The 19,800-nt window shown below is 34.7% G+C and overlaps 1 protein-coding gene across 5 annotated transcripts in view; it reads left to right on the top strand.

Moving 5' to 3' along the window:
• Nucleotides 1-19,800, top strand: part of PHF3 (PHD finger protein 3) — a 71,643-nt gene that overhangs the window by 16,356 nt on the left and 35,487 nt on the right. Inside the window, exon 1 of one of the 5 annotated variants that reach the window (XM_036998368.2) lies at nt 4,942-5,079. The exons of 3 other annotated variants lie outside the window; for them this stretch is intronic. The gene's annotated coding sequence lies outside the window, so the exon portion shown is untranslated. Of the gene's footprint in view, nt 1-4,941; nt 5,080-6,448; nt 7,182-19,800 lie in introns of those variants that run through there. One more of the 5 variants, XM_036998369.2, reaches the window with a different exon arrangement.

The following is a 19,800-nucleotide window of genomic DNA, read 5'->3' as shown; positions in this document are numbered from 1 at the left end:
CATAATATAAAGGCAAGTATATTTTGATATTACTTTGCATTGACAGAACATTTAATTTTCTTTTTAATTTAAAATGTGAAATAAAATTAATGTCTTCATTACTGTTACCCTATTATGTTTCACTTTCTTCCTTTCATCTGTTACTTAAAATTCATTCCATTGTTACTCCTGAAGCTGACTGCTTATTTCACTTAAAAACAGAAAGCAAACCTTAGACCAAGATAGTACAGTTTTTATTCTTTGGGTGCTGACTGCATTAAAAAAAACAAACAAAACTTACATTTCTATGTTAATACGATAGGCTTCTTTTTCCAAGGTCTTGAGCGTACTTTTGGTTCAATTGAATCTACTTTTTTTCTTGAGATTTGTCTTCTGTCATGGTCTTATTCCTGTCTAGTTTGCTGTTTTCCAAGTCTAGTTGTGCATCTGTCATCCCTGAGCTTCACTGCCCTCCTTGAGTAGAGCTGTTGTTTTCCTGTATTTCATCATTTTTCTTTATGAAAAGACATTCTTAGTAACTTTCTAGTAACATCTGGAAATGTTACTTGATGACATTCTTAGTAACTTTCTAGTAACAACGTCATACTTGACAAATAATTTGCCTTTATATAGAAAACAAAGTTGAATATCACTTTCTTAAAAACTTAAGGTATTGTTTCTTAGCTTTCTAGCATCTGGTACTGCTTATGGCTTGTCTGTTGTAGTTGACTTGTTGATTTGTTAGGTGGCCTTCCCTGCACCCGTGCTTTAGGATCTTCTATCTTTTGGTGTTTAGTCTTCCATTTATTTTTGCTTTTGGTCACTTGGTGGGCCTTTCAGTTTGGAGAGTGATCCCCTTCAGTTCTGAGAAATTTTCTTGTGTTTTTTCTGCAGTTTCCTATTAGACAGATGTTGGCCCTTCTAGATTAATTACCCATGTTTCTTACCTCTTTCTTGCATCTTTACTATTGTTTTTGCTTTGTCTTCTTAGAGACTCACTGCCATGTTTTCCATCTCACTGAATATTTAATTTTGGCAGTTACATTATTAAGAACTAACTATTGGTTCTCTTTATTCATACCTTTTTAAATAGTATTTTGTTGTCATTGGGATATAGTAAGAGTCTCTTGATAACAATTAGTTTTTCTATATGTTTATTTTGTTTTTCCCGTAATGTTCTAAGCTTTCTCCAAATGCCTGATAATTTTTGGTTGTTGATGTTTAAAATGACAGGAAATAAGAAATTTATATCAAGCTTTGCTGTGGGATGAGTGGGCTTTTATTAGATAGCCTGCAGTTATTTTAGAAAACCTTTACATACCAGGGTGAGAAGCGCCTTATCATTATTAGGTCTGTTGTTTTCTTTTCATCTTCCAGAAATGTGTTAAAATCTTTCTTCTGCTTTTGTTCTCTTTGTTATTACTTTTTTTTTAACTTTTATTCCTTTATTCTCACACTTAATAGGATTTAGGGAAGAAGAGGAGACAAAAGTCTGCCACATTAAATCAGTGACCTCTTTAATTAAGTCATAGTAGATACAGAATTTCTGATATCCAGTATTACTTAAGGATTTTGGAACTCTGTTCATTATTATCTTGCCTTGTCAGTGTTGAGTTTTATCGTTTATTTCTTCCATAGTTTGCATTTTTTCCTTTCTCTTCAAGTTTTCTTAACCTATCCAGAGAAACAACCAATAGGGCATGTGTGTGTGTGTGTGTGTGTGTGTATGTATACATGTGTATGTGTGGGGGGAGAGAGATTGAGATTAGTTTAAGAAATGGGTTTATGTGGTTGTGGAGGCTGGCAAGGCCCAAATTTGCAGTATGGGCTGGTAGACTAGAGAGACCCCGGGAAGAACTGATACTGCAGCGTCAGTCTGAAGGCAGAAAGACCAAGGGGTTTTAGGGAGAGAGTCATTGGCCAGTGATTTAGTTGGTTATGAATACTAGAGAGATGCACTAACAGTGTGCATTTTCAAAGTGCCAGCAGATAGAAGTGTATTGCAAGCTCTGAAAAATATGCTTTATCAGGTAAGTATTGATTCAGGATGGTATTTGCTTAGATATAAGGAAAAAAGATTTGGCCTCCTGTCTCCTCATTTTGCAGATGAAGAAACTGAGACAAAAATAAACATCGACTTGAAATTTTATTAAAAATGGGGTGTTTTGGCTTTATTCACTTATTGAATGTCTGTTTTGTATCAGGTAGTATGCCAGACAGCAGATGTACAATGTTGAGTAAAAATTTGGTCTCTCTTCTGATGGAGCTTAAAGTTTAATGTAGAAATAATTTTCTTGTGATTTTTTTTTTTTTTGAGGGTGCTTAATAAGACTAGTTATTTATTCAACATTCTCTTACTGGGACAGGTAGTCTTCCATGGTCTTTGTGTGTGCCTGAACTTTCCTGGGGTGTGCCAAGAATGCAAGGTCTTGACGAGTCTTTAACTGGGCCATGAAGAATGAGGTCACATTTGCTCCTTTACCTGCCACCTCTTACCCCAGCCAAAGGGCAGGTTTTCTTACTGCTCACTGTAGGGGTAATACATTTCCCACACTGTTCTGTATCTCAGCCCATTGTATAGGCATCTAGGACTGCCTGCATTGTTTCTATGGAACTTGGGGACGGAGGGGCAAAAGAGAACTGACATAACAACATGATTATGCCGCTTGTTCTGCCAGGATGACAGAATTCTTTGTCTTTGACCCAGTAGTCTCATGTCTCTGTCAACACTGTATAAGTTGTAGAGTAGTTTATTAGTTTGCAAGTAGGGTAAAACCCCAGACCCTTTATAATTTTCTACATTTCTGTGTCAAAGCTCAGAAATGATTCACGGGGACTTTAATTATTAAAGATAGAAATATTATTAAATATATTATTGGGTCCCAGAAGGTAGGGATTGCTCTGTATATGGGCATACCTTAGAGATACTACAGGTTTGGTTCCAGACTACCAAAAAGACACAAGTCAAATGAATTTTTTGGATTCCTAGTGCACGAAGAATTTATGTTTACACTGTACTGTAATCATTCAGGGTGCAGCAGCACTGTCAGAAAAACTACATACCTTAATCACTTAATTGCTAAAAAATGCCAACTATTAGCTTCCCGTTAGTCATATAATCCCTGATCACAGATCACCATAACAAATATAATAATGATGAAAAAGTTTGAAATGTTATGAGAATTACCGAATATGACAGACACACAAAGTGAGCAAATGCTGTTGGAAAAATGGTGCCAGTAGACTTGCAGATGTGGGATTGCCCCAAACCTTTACATTTGTAAAAAATGTAATCTGCAAAACACAGTAAAGTGAAGAACAATAAAAGGAGGTATGCCTGTAAAGTGTTCATACAGGCATTAGAGTAGTGCTGGGATAGCACATAGTAAGTGTTCAGTAAATTTTAATGGGGTGGGGTGAGGGAACACAAAGAAAAGAAAATAGTAGGGCGAGGTAGTGGGACCAGAATTAAGATAGTAAATAAAATACTTGCTGTGTGTGGCGAAGAACTGGCTCTTAGATTTCTAGCAGTCATTGTGGAAGAGGAAAATACTCCAAGTGAGAAATTTGCAACTTTAAGGTAATCAACATAATCCAGTGCCAAGAAAAGTATTTCTGACATTAAAACTGGCAAAGAATTGCATCCACAGTTTTATCATGTTGTGTGATACAATAAAAGAAAATCCTTAATATATTTTCAATGAACATAGGGCCGCTTCTTATAATATCCCTCAATATATATCTCAGTATAAGTAGTTATTACAGGGACTAATATAATGCTCTGGCCTAATACCAGGTTAGATTTTAGGTTATCTTCTCAATGACTTGTCTTGGATATCATTTCTCACACCAGATTATTAAAGTATTGAATGTGAAAGTATCTGAGAACCATTGAATGCAATTACCTGCTTTTTGGCCAGCTAAGTGCACAGACTTAATAAGCTTTATAAATAAACAGGGCCATGTGTGGGATTATGTAAATTAAAGTCTCTGATGGAGGCATTTGTTTGAATAGGAGGTTGCTTTGCCAACACTGGGTAGAGGAGAGAGCCAAGATTTTCCTCAGGAAATGATTTTGGGACCCTGTAATGCATAAATGGACAGGAGAAACGTCATAATTTCAGATGTAAGTGGAGATTATTTTGGCATAGATGAATTCTTGTTTTATAGCCCACGGCAGCCTGTTGAGTAAAATTTAATAGGTTCCATCTCCTTTATTATTGATTATTCTTCCACTTGATTATTCTTGCTGCTTTCTTCCAGTCCTGGCAAGGTTGCAGAATCCCTTGCTGCCATTTTCACGGTAAACGCTGCCTGTATTTCTTTGGAAGTCTGTACTTTCTACTTTTACCCCTTGTACTTCTCTCTTGCATATGTATTTGCCTTAGTTGGAGAATGTTCTGGAAAGATTTCTGAAGTGGAGCAACTGGTGGTGGTATTGTTCTCTGTCACCTCTTCTTCCCTAAAAGACTGGCTTTCTATAATTTTGATCTTTTATCATGGATTTATTATTACATCTATAAGTGCATTTTGAATGATAGTTACCAAATGTGTACTTATATAACAAAAGGTGAATTGTCATGGGATGAATAACTATAAGCTTACTAATGCAGAGAAGTATCCAAAATGATGACATTGTTCTAAGCCTAATTATCTAATTACTGGTAAAGTTTGATCCTGGCAAAAACCTGGTGAAAATAGATCTTTTACCTAATAAAGCTCTTCCTGTGAGGGTGAAAACATTTTACTAGTTGGATTGCACAGTTCCAGTGGGTACCAATCAGAGAATGCGGTGTGAATGATGCTCCCTTCAGTACAGTGGACAGCAGCCTGGGATAGTTCAAGGGAGTGAATTTTAATTTATATTTATGTATTTTTATTTAAATGATGTCTGATAATTATTTAATTATATTGTGGTTATTTTAATAGTTTTTATTTGTCTTAAATAGGAGAAACAGCAGATCTGACATACCTTAATGTAAGACTACCAGTTCAAAAAACTAGTCTAAAACTACATTTCTGTGATTATTGGACCACCATGATTTGATCGTGGTGTACTCTAATTGAAAGAAAACAGAAAAAAAAAAATCTCTGTTTTGAGTAAGTATCACTTGTTAATTTTATAGTTGTCATTAGAGAAAATACTCTCTTTTGTTATTTAAAAGGGAAAAATTCATAAAATAAGTCTGGCACAGTATTTTGAAGAGAATACATGTTAGATATTAAAGATACCTTAAACTGTGTTAAAGTTAAGCAGGAGAACATAACAGACAAGTCAGTTGTGAAGATGTGTAAGTTTGAATTGACTTTCCTCATTTAAAAAGGTTAGGAATGGTCATATTTCCAGATTAGCTTTCACATGTTTTTAAAACCTTTAATTCAGTTGACTGAGAATAATAGAATGAGCTTGCCTCTTGAGTCCTCGTTTTGTGCAGGAGTATGAAAAGAAGTGTTTTTAAAAAAACTGTTACCATGGAATATTTTGAAAGTATGTGATATGCTTTTTGTTGACTATCTTAACATTTTACTGAATTTTCTCACCCTTCTGCCTCCCTTTCTTCACAGCTGAATTCCTTTCAGCCTCATTCTTTATCTGCAAGAAACGTTTTTCCCTCCAGAATTAACTGCTGCTGTCCATAACCAGAATTTATTTTTATATTTTGTCTGTGATTTCAACTCAGAATTTAAGCAAGTAAGCTTATAACTTCAGTGTATAGCTTACTTAAACATAATTGATAACTAGCAGTTCCAGAACTATTTATATTATTAAAAGAGGATGTTTTCTAATGCAAGTGATTTTGCAGTTATTGGATGTTTGTACATTTCATCATGGTAGGGAAAAGCCTCGTGGTGCTGTGTGTGGATGGTGGGTAGTAGTTTTTGGGCAGAAAGGTGAATAATCTGATTTTGCAGTTTGAAGGACCAGGGTTCTTAATTTGTTAATTGTTTAGTATACCAATTTGATCAAAAATACTTCTTATAATCATAGAGTATTACATACTAGATATGCAAAGGTGGATAATTTATCAATATGTTTATGGGTTTATGAACAGCTTTTTAATCTTTAAAAAAAGGTGAATTATTGTACTTTGTAATTTAAAAATAACTTTGGTAAAAAGAAAATCAAGGATCGTTGAGAAAATGCTTTCTTGAACTTGGTTTTGATCTTCTGTTCCTTTGTGTAATCAACCCTGTAATTTTTACTTTTACTAATTTTTTTCCCATCAAGAAGAAAGATGAAAAATGAAATATGTAAGTCTTTTACTTCATTATCTTTTGAGATTGTTTACCAGAAAAGAATTTTAATAAAAGAGAGCTACGTCTGTGATTCTTTCTTTTTTTATAGGACCTTGAGGATGAGACTGTTTGGCTGCCTTTAGTGGCTAAGAGAGAAAATAGTTTGTTTTAGGGCCCCACCTTTGGCCCACCTTCCCTGTCCTAGAGATGGGGGTAATAGCTCAGACGAAGGTAGCTGAGAGCTGGTATGGAGCTACCCGGTCTCAGGCACCTAATAAGCTCCTCTTACTTTGCACTCTCAGGTATGATCCCTATTTCTAGGTTCACCTCATAGTTTTGAGATGGCTGTTTCAGTTGTCAAGTTGAATTCTAGTCAGTAAAAGAGTAAAGGGGAAGGGGGAAGTTGTGCCCCATTCCTTCACACTCATATCCTGAGAATTTCTTGTGCCATTTCTTTCATTCCATTGGCCATAGCTTAGTGGCCACATCTAACAGTAAGGTAGATTGAAAAGTGTAGTTTATTTTGGGGGACCTTGTGCCCATCTAAAAAACAGGAATTCTAGTGCATGAGAAAGGATGGCTGAATAGATATTAGGCATAAACTAGCCAGCCATCTTAAGCAGAGATTCCCACTCTGTGGGAAGCTAAAGATCAGGACCCTTTTCTTGATAAAGCTGGCCCCAATTCACAGGTTATTTTCGGAGGTTTGAATACTTGGCTGGTTTTGAATACTTGGCTGGTTTTCAGAGCTGAGCTTGCTTCACTCATTAAAGATTTCTAGGCTATAAGTTTTTTATTCCTAACTGTTAGAACTTGGGTCTCAGTAAAATTCAGGTGTCTTTTATAGATCGCGAGCATCTGCTCATATCAGAAATTTTAGAGGGAGACTGAATTCTTGTATTGTTTTACCCTGTAGATGGGTGTCAGAATTGCTACTTGTCCATCTGAGGCTTCATTTTATTAAGGTATTGGCATCCAAACTTTTTGATTGTACATGTTTATCATAAGACATTTTCTCATCAATACTTGTATATATATTTATATGCTGGTCCTGTATTAATATATTAATGCCCATTATATAACACATACAATAGATATTTATAAATGATGACCTGTAGATGACAAATGATATTTACACTTTAAAAATTAGTAATCTAAATTGTCATTGTGCAAGAACTTGAGTAAAGCATGATTAATTTCACTTATTTTTTGAAAATTTCAACTTGTCAGTCTGATCTTTTATACATCTGGTTGTAGAGTTTATTTTGATACTTGATTTTAATGGCTGTCATGGATGAAAAAAGAAAGATACATGTTTTCAAGTGGAAAAATTCATTGTAGGATCTACTTATCAAGTCATAATTCTAGTTTTTTGTATATATCAAGTATACAGAGGCATTTATTGCAGCTAAACTGGAACATTTCTGCTATCCTCAGAGTGACTGCTGTTCTTTTAAACCAATAGGAAATTGTCGCATTTTAAAATACTTGCCATTTGAGCTCAAAACTCACTGAACCTTTCTATTTGGAAAATTTTTATAGTGTCTAGATAAGAGTTCTTACAGATGCATTTTTAGTCACAAAGCACCTAATAATGGGAACATTTCTAAATACCAGTTTTCTTAGTTCACTTATTTTAGAAAAACAATTACTTTCTTATTTATTACTAAAATGTTACCTTTCTGTAGAAGGGACAGATTAAGGGTGCTTATTTTTTCATTTCACATATAGGTGCTTATAGTAGAAAATGCCAGCATGTTTGTAACACTTCCTTATTTGCAAAACATTCATCTCATTTTGTTAGAAAAAAAGGTATAATTCACGCTTAAGTATAACTGTTCTTAAGCACTTTGCTGTGAAATAGAGAACCTCTCTATGGTATAAAGATTTTAGTAGTTTTTTCCCATTTCATTAAAATTGCTCTATAAACAGTCTACTGTTTATAAAGGTTTTTTTCTTTAATATAAAAAAACTATTGATGACATTCTGTAACAGTGCATTAATGGTGTCAATTCCAGCACAATGCAATTCTCACTTTTCTCTCAGGATCTCTCTTTTTAGATAAATTATGATTGACATGAATCCTGGAAGAATACTATTATCAGTTTGATTAAATTGGTGAAGTTTAATTCCTTTTTAGTTTTTAGGTAACAGTTAATATGCAAAATAATACTTTCTTGTTGGACAGAGATTGTGTGTGCACCCTTTTAGATATATGTATGCTTTAGGAGATGATCGACTTAGTGTATACTTACAAAAGCTGCTATTAAGGGTGTTTACTGAAATGGTAAAATATTTTACTTAAGGGCAGTGGCTTTTTAATGTATACTGACCACTTTTTCTTATTTTCCCCCTGAAAAATTTTGCTGAATTACCTGACATACTTTGACTTTGAAGCTTTATAAAATCAGGGAACTCAGGGTAAAATGTGAATTATTTGTAACTCTTTCTGGGTAGCATCAGACTTCATCTTAGTTTCTTACTCATATTCTTTTGTTTATTTTTTCTTTTTCCTTTTAAAATATAACTATTGTATGTCTTTTTTTAAGGACACTTTAAATTTGTTTTGGAACAAAGTAGACTGTAAATCAAATATATGCTCTTTAGATATCTGATTAAGGGTATATTTTGTCTTGAGCATTTTTTCCTAAAAATTTAGCTTTGTATTTTCAAAATTTAAAACATACTGAAACAGAAAGAATAGTACAGTCTATACACATTGACCCACCACCAAGAGTCAACTATTAATGTTTTGCTCTGTTTGAGGCATCCATTTATCAGTTTACCAGTTCACCCATCCAGTCCTTCCGTCTAATTAGGTTAACTTCATAAAGAGTCTCCAAAAAAGTAGTTCTACATACCAGTACCATAGGTACACCTAAAAAGCAAACGGTTCTAAAATCTTATATCTAATACCCATATTCAGATTTGCCATTTGTCCCCATAGTACCGTTTTCATTTGGTTTGTTCAAGGTATGATTGAGGACCTAATATTGTATTTTAGTTTATTTTTGAAGCCTCCCACACCCTTTTCTAGTTATACTGATTTTTTGAAGAGGTAAAACCAAATGTTCTATGATTTGGATTTTCAATATTGTTTCTTTGTAATGTTAGTCGATTTGTTCTTGTATTTTATTTCGTGCAAATTGGGTGTAAAGCTTGATTAAATTCAGGTTAAATATATTTTTGCAAGAATCCATGGGTGAAGCAGTGTAGTTACTACTACATCACATCAAGAAACCTTACAATGTTTGTTTTTGATGTTTAAATCAATTACTGGATTTGGTACCAGCCAAAAGTCTTCTTCCTAAGCACTTGAGATAGCAGGTTATCTGTAGGGATATAACTTTGGCAACATGAAAACACTTAGTTCTTCATTAGTTTCACATTCACTGGTTGTCTGCATCCATTGATGATACTTGGCAGAATCACTTGTAGCAAAGTGATTTTTTAAATTCTATCTTTCCTTTGACATATATTTGTTGGTATGGTAAAGAAAAGTTTTATGACCTGGTAATTTCTTACCTTATTATCTAGGTACTTTGAGCTACAGTTCTAATGAAGAGGCAGGTTAAACGGAAGTCAGTTAACATTTCAGTACTAATTTATAGAGTCAGGAGTTGATGAAGTGATCACATCCAGTGCCTGAGGAGCACATTATTTTTTTGGCTCTTCCCTTTTATGTTGTCAGAATAGGTTCATGGATTTTAAAAATACATGAACATGTTACGCTCCTTTTTCTTTTTGTTTTTAATTAAGCTATCATTGATATACAATCTTATGAAGGTTTCACATGAGCAGCAGTGTGGTTTCAGCATTCACCCATATTATGAAGTCCCCCCAACCCCATTGCAATCACTGTATGTCAGCGTAGTAAGATGCTGTAGAGTCACTACTTGTCTTCTCTGTGCTCTACCGCCTTCCCTGTGACCTGCCTATATTGTGTGTGCTAATCATAATGCCCCTTAATCTCCCTCCCTCTCCACCTGCCCTTCCCTACCCCTTTGATAACTGCTAGTTCCTTCTTGGAGTTTGTGAGTCTGCTGCTGTTTTGTTCTTCATTTTCACGTTGTTGTTACAGTCCACAAATGAGGGAAATCACTTGGTACTTGTCTTTCTCCACCTGGCTTAGTTCACTGTATGCTCCTTTTTCTTAATGGTGTTCAGATTGCCCTTTTTTAATGCTTAAATCATCCAAAGTGTAATCTGTGAAGTGGGGTACTTTTAAATGTGTGTATTGGTGTTTTGTATAAATTTTTGTAGGGAGAATATGTAAATGCCATTGGTTATAGTTGCAGAGGACTTCTTTTTCTTTTTTTTTTTATTAAGGTATCATTGATATACAATCTTATGCTCAGGTTTCACATGAGCAACATTGTGGTCACTACATTCCCCCTATTATCAAGTCCCCGCCACATACCCCATTACAGACACTGTCCATCAGCACAGTAAGATACTACAGAGTCACTACTTGTCTTCTCTGTGCTATACTGCCTTCCCTGTGCCCCCCCATATTATGTGTGCTAATCATAATGCCCTTTAATCCCCTTATCCCTCCCTTCCCACCCACCCTTCCCAGTCTCTTTCCCTTTGGTAACTGTTAGTCCATTCTTGGGTTCTGTGAGTCTAATGCTGTTTTATTCCTTCAGTTTTTGCTTTGCTGTTATACTCAACAGATACACAGTACAATACAGATATCTACAGAAACCATGTTTTGATACTAAGTTCTTAGACCGTATTTGTTTTATAGCTGAAATCTTGTATCAAATTACCACTTCAGCCTCTCTGTTTTATGCCCACTCTCCAGCTTTGAGTGGCAGCTACTTAACTCTCTATTTCTGCAAGTTTGTCTTTTTTTTTAGATTCCACACATAAGTAATAATATGTAGTATTTGTCTTTGTTTGTCTGACATATTTCACATGTGCCCTCAAGGTCCATCCATGCAATCCCAAATGGTAGTATTTTCTTTCTTTCTCATGGCTGAATAATACTCTATTGTATATATACCACATTTTCTTTATCCATTCATCCATCAATGGACACTGAGGTTGTTTCTTTATCTTGACTATTGTGAATATAGCTGCAAAGAACACAGGGGTGTGGGTATCTCTTTGAGACTCTGCTTTCATTTCCTTTGGATGTATACCCAGAAGTGGAATGGTTAAATCATATGGCAGTTCTATTTTGAATATTTTGAGGAACTTCAATATGTTTTCCTTAGTGACTACACCAGTTTACATGGTGCACAAGGATTCCCTTCTGTCTACTTGTTAATCTCTTGTCTTTTCAAAGATATACATTCTAACACAAGAATGAGGTAATACTTCATTGTGGTTTTGATTTGCATATTCCTGATGATTATGGAAATCATGTCGAGCACCTTTTCATACCTGGCCCTTTATTTGTATGTCTTATTTGGAAAAATGTCTATTCACTTCCTCTGTCCACTTTTAAATTTGATTGTTTGTGTCTTTTTTTTTTTTTTGAGTTGTGTGGGTTCTTTATATATTTTGGATAACCTTTCATCAGATATATCACATGCAAATATTCTCTCCCAGTTTGTAGATTGCCTTTTCATTTTGTTGATAGTTTCCTTTTCTGTGCAGAGGCTTTTTAGTTTAATGTAATCTCACTTGTTTGTCTTTGTTTTGTTGCCTTGCTTTTGGTGTCAAATCCAAAAAATTTTTGCTAAGACTGATGTTAAAGAGCCTACCTCCTGTTTTCCTCTAGGAGTTTTATAGTTTCATGTCTTATATTCAAGTCTTTAATCCATTTTGAGTTGATTTTTGTGTATAGTGTAAGACAGGGGTCCAGTTTCATTCTTTTGCATGTGGCTGTACAGTTCTCCCAGCACCATTTATTAAAGAGACTATCCTTTTTGCATTGTTGGTTCTTGCCTCTGTTACTGTAAGTTAATTGACCATATATGCATAGGTCTATTTCTGGTTGATCTTTTTTTTAATGTCAATACCATGCTGTTTTGATTAGTATGGCTTTGTAAATATAGTTTGAAATCTAGGAGTGTTATGCTTCCAGCTTTGTTCTTTTTTCTCAAGATTGTTTTGGCTATTTGGGGTCTTCATGATTCTGTACAAATTTTATGATTGTTCTATTTCTGTGAAAAATGCCATTGGAATTTTGATAAGGATTGCATTGAATTGGTAGATACTTTGGGTAGTTTGGACATTGTAAAAGTATAATTCTGCTAGTCCATAAGCATGGAATATTTTTCATTTATTTGTGTCATCTTCAAATTCTTTCATCAGTGTCTTACAGTTTTCAGCATACAGATCTTTCACAGCCTTTGTTAAATTTATTCCTAGGTATTTTCTTAGTTGAATTGATTGTAAATGGAAGGTTTTGTCTTTAATCTCTTTAAGATACTTGATCAAACTTCCTTGTAGATGGAGACTTTATTAGTTGTATTTTTAAAGAGGTTTTAGTTCCTATGTATATACTCTGAAAAAATGCTGTTGTCTCATTTTGAGTGAGTACCTTTTTTGTTATTGTTTGGTTGTTCCATGTAAGGATTATTCCTTCTTATCTGTTCTTTCTAAACAATTAGCGTTCTTATTTGAGCTCTGTAAGGAGTCAGTCAGCATTACTATGATAGAGTAGAGGTGTTTTATTTATTTTGCTTGCTAAGAGTAACTTCCTGAATGGCATCTAGTTGAATGGAGGTTCTAATCTCTTGAGATAGGCTTGGGAACCATAAAATTTTTGTATACATTTCTGCAATTGTTCATGGGGAACACTATGTTCTTCCTGCTTTTCTAAGAATTAGGGGTGTTTCAGAAAGCATTGACAAATTCTTGCCCTCGTGGAGTTTACATTCTATTTAATGTTGCATATAATACTATTTGAAGTCCTTTCCTAGGCTGCTATGTATTAATGATGTTAATTGTTTTAAGTCTTAGAACTACTAAAAAATATGTTATCTTCTAAGAACTTTTTGTTTGGCTTCATTTGTTTCTGATTTTCTCTTATGTGAATAAAAGTGAACAAACTATACAGAACAAAGTGCCTACTTGGGATATGATTCATTGAAGTATATAACTCAGAATATTAGTAAGATCCATATTGTAGGACGGTTGAGTTGCATTTTTTCCCAACTGATTTCTGTTTTATGTTAACATTCTCATTAAATAACATTTCAGATTGATATCTTAAGATAAAGTTCATAATTGTGAGGTATTTATGGTTTGCTTTGGTACAAAAGTGGTTACTACTGTTTGTTCATTAAACAAATACTTATTGCATACCCATTGTGTGCCAGACTGTTGCCATTGCTGAGGATACAGTTGTGTTTAAGACACAGTCCTGGTCCTCATGGAGCTTACTGTTTATTTAAAGTATAAGGTAACAGAGAATGTCTGGTTGGTTGTTTGGCAATGGAGGCCATGGTTTATTTAAGTTGGGCTGGTCAGGGCAGGCCTGACTGTGGAGGTAATACTAAGAATAGCAGCGTCCTTAGCGATTGTGGTGGCCAGCCTTTTGAAGATCCTGGGTTCCTAGGTAAGTGCAGTAAGTTCCAAGCAGAGAAATAATGAATGAAAAGTATCCATTAATTTAAGTGGTGATTAGTCAGTGCTTTTATCAGTTTAAAGTAATCTACTGTTAATAAATAGTTCTAGTATCCCCTTGGTTTTTGATTAAATGATTACATTAATATTTATTTTTTTCACCCAAATGAGTCTGTAATTGATAGATTATGTAAATGAACTGTGAAACAATGATTCCCCCATGTCATGTGCTATCCTTAAGAAATAAAAGTCAAATTTAAATAACCAGAAGCAAATCCTTAAGCAACTAAGTACTACCCAGGACTCTCTAAACACTCAAGCTTGTATTAACAGTGTTCACCTGGTCACTATTAGTTTTACAGAATTGGTCAAGAGGTAGCCAAGTGCTTCTCTGTGCTTGTATTCTAGAAGCATGGGGTGGAGCTGATGTAGCTGAAAATTTGTATTTGCATTTTAATATTTTCCTTAATTTCATAATAAATGTTTCCTGGTAGTTAAAAAAAACTTAGGTACAGTTTTAGCCCTTACATCCTATATTTAGATAACATATTAGTTATGAAATTAGATTTTCATGTTTGGAAATCAGGTTTTTATTCTGTTTCACATAGAGCATGGTTGTTTGTTACGATTGTATGTCCACTATACTTTTTGTTTTATCTGTGCTTGGTAGAATTGAAAAAAAAGTCTAAAAATGCATACTCTGTCAAAGTCTGTACAGTATTGAATGTCAGTGTTACTGCACATCATTTATGTTTATTCATGAATATTTGTTTTGCTATTTTCTTTTGTTCTCTTTACATCAAAGCTCCTGGAAAGGATTTTTTTGTGCTGTTTCTAATACGTATCTTCCAAATTCTGATTTCACCTTCACTACTTTACTGAATCACCAGTCACACTATGTCATTATACCGGATCCAAGGGCAATTTCTCTTTAATTCTGCCCATCATTTGATCTCTGTCTTTTGAAATGATTTATTCACTTTATCATCGCTTTACAACTCTCTTGGTCACTCTCTCACCTTCCTGTCTCATTCGATTTCTTTTGATACTCCTCTTTCCCTTCCTAACCTCTAAACACTGGAGTATCTCAGGGTTCAGATGTTAGGTGTCTTCTTCATTTTCACTCACTCTAAGTGGTGGCATCATCCAATTCTATAACTTAAAAAACTCTTTATAATTCAGTTCCCATATATATATGTATATAATCTTTAGCTTCTACTTCCCACCTTAACTCAAGTCCTGTGTTCCATCTATTGGATATCTTAATTTTCATGTCTAAAACTGAACTCCTGATAGCTACTTCCCCACCTGCCAGTTCCTCTGCTACCACTTCTTCCTGCAGTCTTTCCTATTTCTCTAAATGGCAACTCTTTATTTAAAGTTCAGCAAAAACCTTCAGTCATTCTTTACTTATCCTTTGGTTCCACATTTCATATTCAGTTGTCAGCAAATCCTCTTGGCCTTATTTTTCAGAATATATCCAGAATCTGGTTACTTAGACCCTCACTTTCTTCACTGCCACTGTGGTCATAGCCATTACCATCTTTCACCTCAGTCCATTGCATTTACCCGCAAGTGACTTCCCTACTTCTGCCTCTGGGAGTTCCTTACAGTCTGTTCTGAAAAGAGCATCAAGAGTAATCCCTCTTCTTTTTATATCCTGTTTCTCTGGAGAGAACTTCCATGCTTGGGAAACCAGAACACTTCTATGTGCCACTGAGCCAGGCCCCAAGCTCCACGAGACAGAAGCTCCCTTATTTGGGGTCTTGTCCTGGGTATCTGTCTATCTGGCTGTTAACTTGTATCCTTTACAGCGTCCTTTATTTTAAACGGGTCAATGTTTAAAAAAAGATCCTTGTGAGGTCATGTCACCCTTGTTTTCACAGTGCTCTGGTAACTTTTCATTTCACACAAAGAAAAAGCTGAAGTCCTTGTAGCCTAAAAGACCATTTTTAGTTTGCTCTGGTACCTCCCTAATTTTGTCTCTCTCCCCTCTTTTCCCTAATTAACCACATAGACTTGCCCCATTCTATTCTAACATCCTAGGCATGTTCCTGCCTCAGGGTCTAGGTGCTTGATGTCTTCTAACTGAAAAGCTGTTCCACCAGTTTGTACAGGGTTTTGCTGCTAAGTGAACTCAGCAATCATCCCCAGACTCCTTCCTAGCCTATACAGTATCTTTATGGGAATTAGATAAAGGGACGCCTTTCTCCTGTGCACAGGTTGGAGACGGACAGGGGTCTGGATTTCAGTCTTCTCTTTTCTTTTGGAGCAGAAGATCCTGTGCAATAAATACTGAGTACAAGTGACCCTGGCTTTCCTTGTCCATTCTGTTTAAAATTCCAAACCATCCTTCGTTTCCCTCTCTATACTTGTTATTACTCTTCAGTTTATTTATATAATTTAGCATCTAACGTGCTGTATATTTTATTTATCTGTGTCACCCTCATTAAAATGAAGCTTCATGGGAACAGTTTATTAAAAATTTTTCTGGAAGACATCAGAGCAATGAGAATAGTCTAATGACACCCCGCCCCCCCCCATCATGTTCCTGTTATTTAGCTTAAACAGTTAAACAGTTGATCTCATTTTTTTATACCCCACTCACTTCTCTTTACCTCTCCCTCCTTCTGAGATTATTTTGAAGTACAGTCCTGAGATTTTATTATTTCTTTTGTAGGTACTTTAGTATGTATATCTAAAATACAAAAATTCTTTATTTTTAAGGAAAATAACTACAATAATAATTTCCTTGCTAAAACATTTAAAGATACTTCTTAATATTATCAAATATACAACTTCCAGTTTTATCCAATTCCCTCAATATTATTTTTTTTTATAGTTTGAATTAAAATTGAGATAAGGTCAATATATTCTATTGATTGATATATGTTAAGTATATTTCAGTCTGTATAAGTTTTCCTCACCTGTCTTCCCATTTTCTAGATATTTATTTGTTGAAGAAACCATCTCAATGGTTTTAAGACTTCTTTATCATTGGCATCTAGAATAATGTAGCTAGCATAGTGGGTACTTAATATTTTTAAAGGAATTAAAGGTAAATCATTTATAGTATTTTAGGATGGAATTAAAATGTTAAATTGTAGGGAATGGTTATCTACTTTTATATTAGTTTGCTAGAATAATCTTGGCAATAAGAACTTATTGTAGACAGTTGGGAAGGGGTCAAATGAAGAACACTTAGGGGTATAGAAAGTTCCTTGAAAAAATCTGCCAGGATATATATATATATATATACTAATAATGGCTACCTTTTATTTAAGATCTTATTGTCTATCAAGCACTGTATTAGAGCTTCATTAATTTATTCAGTTTTCCCAGTGTAGTAATGTCTACATTTTCCCAGTGAAGAAATTGAGGTTCACTGGGGAGGTGGAGAGGAAGTGGGTACTGGGCATTAATCTTTTTTTAACAAGCTTTATGGAACTAGAAACAACTCTGTAAAACCACGTGCATGTATAACTAACTGATAAAAAAGAAAAACTAAAAACAAAAAAAATGGCATCAATAATATTCTGCCTAGAAAACTCTTTGTTTAGTGTTTGTCTCTCTAGCTTTTTTTAGGCATCCACACATGCATTCACACATTTTTTTGGAAATTTATTTTTTACTAAAACATTTTAAATGTGAGATACATTAGGGAATAGGAAGAAAGGTAAAAATCTCTGAAATAACCTGTTAGCATTTTGGTGTATGTTTTTTTGTGTGTTTGTGTGTGAATACAAAGCTAAGGAAACAGTCATATATATCATGTGAAGTTCTTTCCTTCATAAAATCCCCGTTAGCCTCTTGAAGACTGAAGATCTGCAGGGAAGAAGCTGTTTTAAATTTGCTTAGCCCATTGTCTGTCTTTTAGACTTGTTTGATAGAAAGCCCCTTTTCCACGAAATACTGATCAGTTTTCCCCAAAACTGAGTTTGGTAAAAGTTGAAATACTGTACACATTTTAGTATAAGATGTGTTAAAGTATAGCAGAAAGGGGGTTAATTTAATAGTATTGGAGTAACTGAGGACAGCATTCTGAAGAAAACTAAACTTAGATTGACACCAAATAAACGATAAAATATATAAAAAAAGTAATACATATTATCTTACATAAATTTTTCATATAAATAGAAAAAAACATTAAGACCTGTGTAGGTGAGTGGGCAAAGCTAAAGAAATATAAAAAGGCACTATGCACATCTGAAGTGTTAAACTTTTTCTAGTAACTGTGTTTCCTTTAAAAATTTGGAACTCAGGGCCAGTTCTGAGATTTAATATGAAGCTCTTTGCATTGTGAATCATTTGTAATCTTTGTGGAAAGCCAATGATGAGGCATGTAAAACAGTAAAATATATATATTTGCCTTCTTTGATTCAGTAAATTTGTGCCCTAAAGTTTATTGTATAGAATGAATTGAAGAGGAATTAACAGTGTGTACGTACAGTAGCATTATTTGTGTTTTCCAAATTAGGAACATGCTAATATCTAAGTGATAAATCCACCCCAAAGTGGTTAATTTTATGTAGCAAATGACTTGATGGTGTGTATTATGCCACAGACTCTTTTTGGAATGAATGTATAAATCATCCGTAAAGGAAAGAGCTCTCACTGAAGGGAGACCAAGGGGAGGCCGGCTGGCATTCTGCAATGTTAGTGGAGGAGCACAAGTCCTATACAATAGATATCTAACATTTATTGTTGTGAAAATGCAAAGATATGCTCTGCAGATTTTCTCAAGTCTTATACTTAATGCCAGTGTTTATAATAGGGGAAACCGCTGTCTTGGAAGTATTTGAGCTTGGCTTTGCACTGCCGTTGTGAATTAAGGCATGTCAGATGTGAAGAGTTTCCTACTGTACTGGAGTTCTTCTTTCATATGGTATTAAAGTGATTTAAACTAATCCCAGTTGTTGAGAAATTCAGTAAATTCAACTTCAAATGGTTTGCTTTTATTGTCTTTTTATCTCATTTACCTCCTTTCTCCCCCGACCCCCCAAAATAGATGGGAAATAAATAGTCTGGCATAAAGTAATATTAGTGTCCGGAGGACTTCACATAGAATTCACTGGCTTCGGAGTTCAGCAGATTTAATTAGGGCCGTTTGGTGGTGGGGTGTGTTGGGGGAAAGGAATGGGAAGAATTTTAATGTGATCTAAATTCAGGCTCAAGGAGATTTCTGAGTATGATAAGATTTTATGCCAAATTTCAAAATGAGAATGACACCTAACTCTGCAGTTGGGAGGGAGGAAAAAGCATATTGTTTCTTCCTCTGCATGGCCTGGCTATATACTTGCCTCCTAAAGAATTTGGGCCATTGCATTTTTTTGTATGTGTGTCACCCAGAGTTCTCAATTTTATTGGGTGTATTGAAAAGGACTGATGACTTTTTTAAAAGTTAGATACCAAATACTGAATCTCAGTTTGACTTGTGGTAGAGGGAGGCTTGGAGGGATGGGCAATACCTGAGGATACGATACGCAGTATTCTGAAAAGAACCCAGATTTTCTTTTACCTCTACTCACTTTCTTAACAGAGGCAGTTGGATTAAACTCTTTAAAACACAAATACTTTGTTTTTTAAACCTCTAGGAGGGTTTTCCTAGAGATTGTTCATTCTGTACTGTGAATTACTTTAATCAGATGAATGGATGGATTAGAAGGAAGAAATCTCAGGTACTTTTTTTGAATGGTTGATTTGTTCTGGGGGAAGTGAGGAAAGAAGTAAAGGAGAAGGAATACGTAATTTAGATGGTGGAGTACATAAACTGGCAGACTGAAAAAAAAGTTAACAGTTAATTTAGGGTTTTCTTAGTGCTAAGTACTGTTCCAAGCAAGCCAAGTATTATAGCAACATTATGAGCACTATTATTTCTCCCATTTTATAGAAGAATTTGAGGTGCTGAGAGTTTTAGTGGGTGCTTTATGGGGCCTTGTTCATCATGAGAGGCCTAGAAATGGAGACAATGTTGAGTTGATATAATGTTAAGATGGACTTTTTGAGATGAAGGAAATGTGTTGCTGGGTGTAGTAGGAGTCCAAAAAAGCTTCATTCTTG

Source organism: Manis javanica, chromosome 16, assembly GCF_040802235.1.
Source record: "Manis javanica isolate MJ-LG chromosome 16, MJ_LKY, whole genome shotgun sequence".
Taxonomy (NCBI): Eukaryota; Metazoa; Chordata; class Mammalia; order Pholidota; family Manidae; genus Manis; species Manis javanica.
The sequence above is the reverse complement of the archived record's forward strand: the minus strand, read 5'-3'. Positions and strand labels throughout refer to the sequence as shown.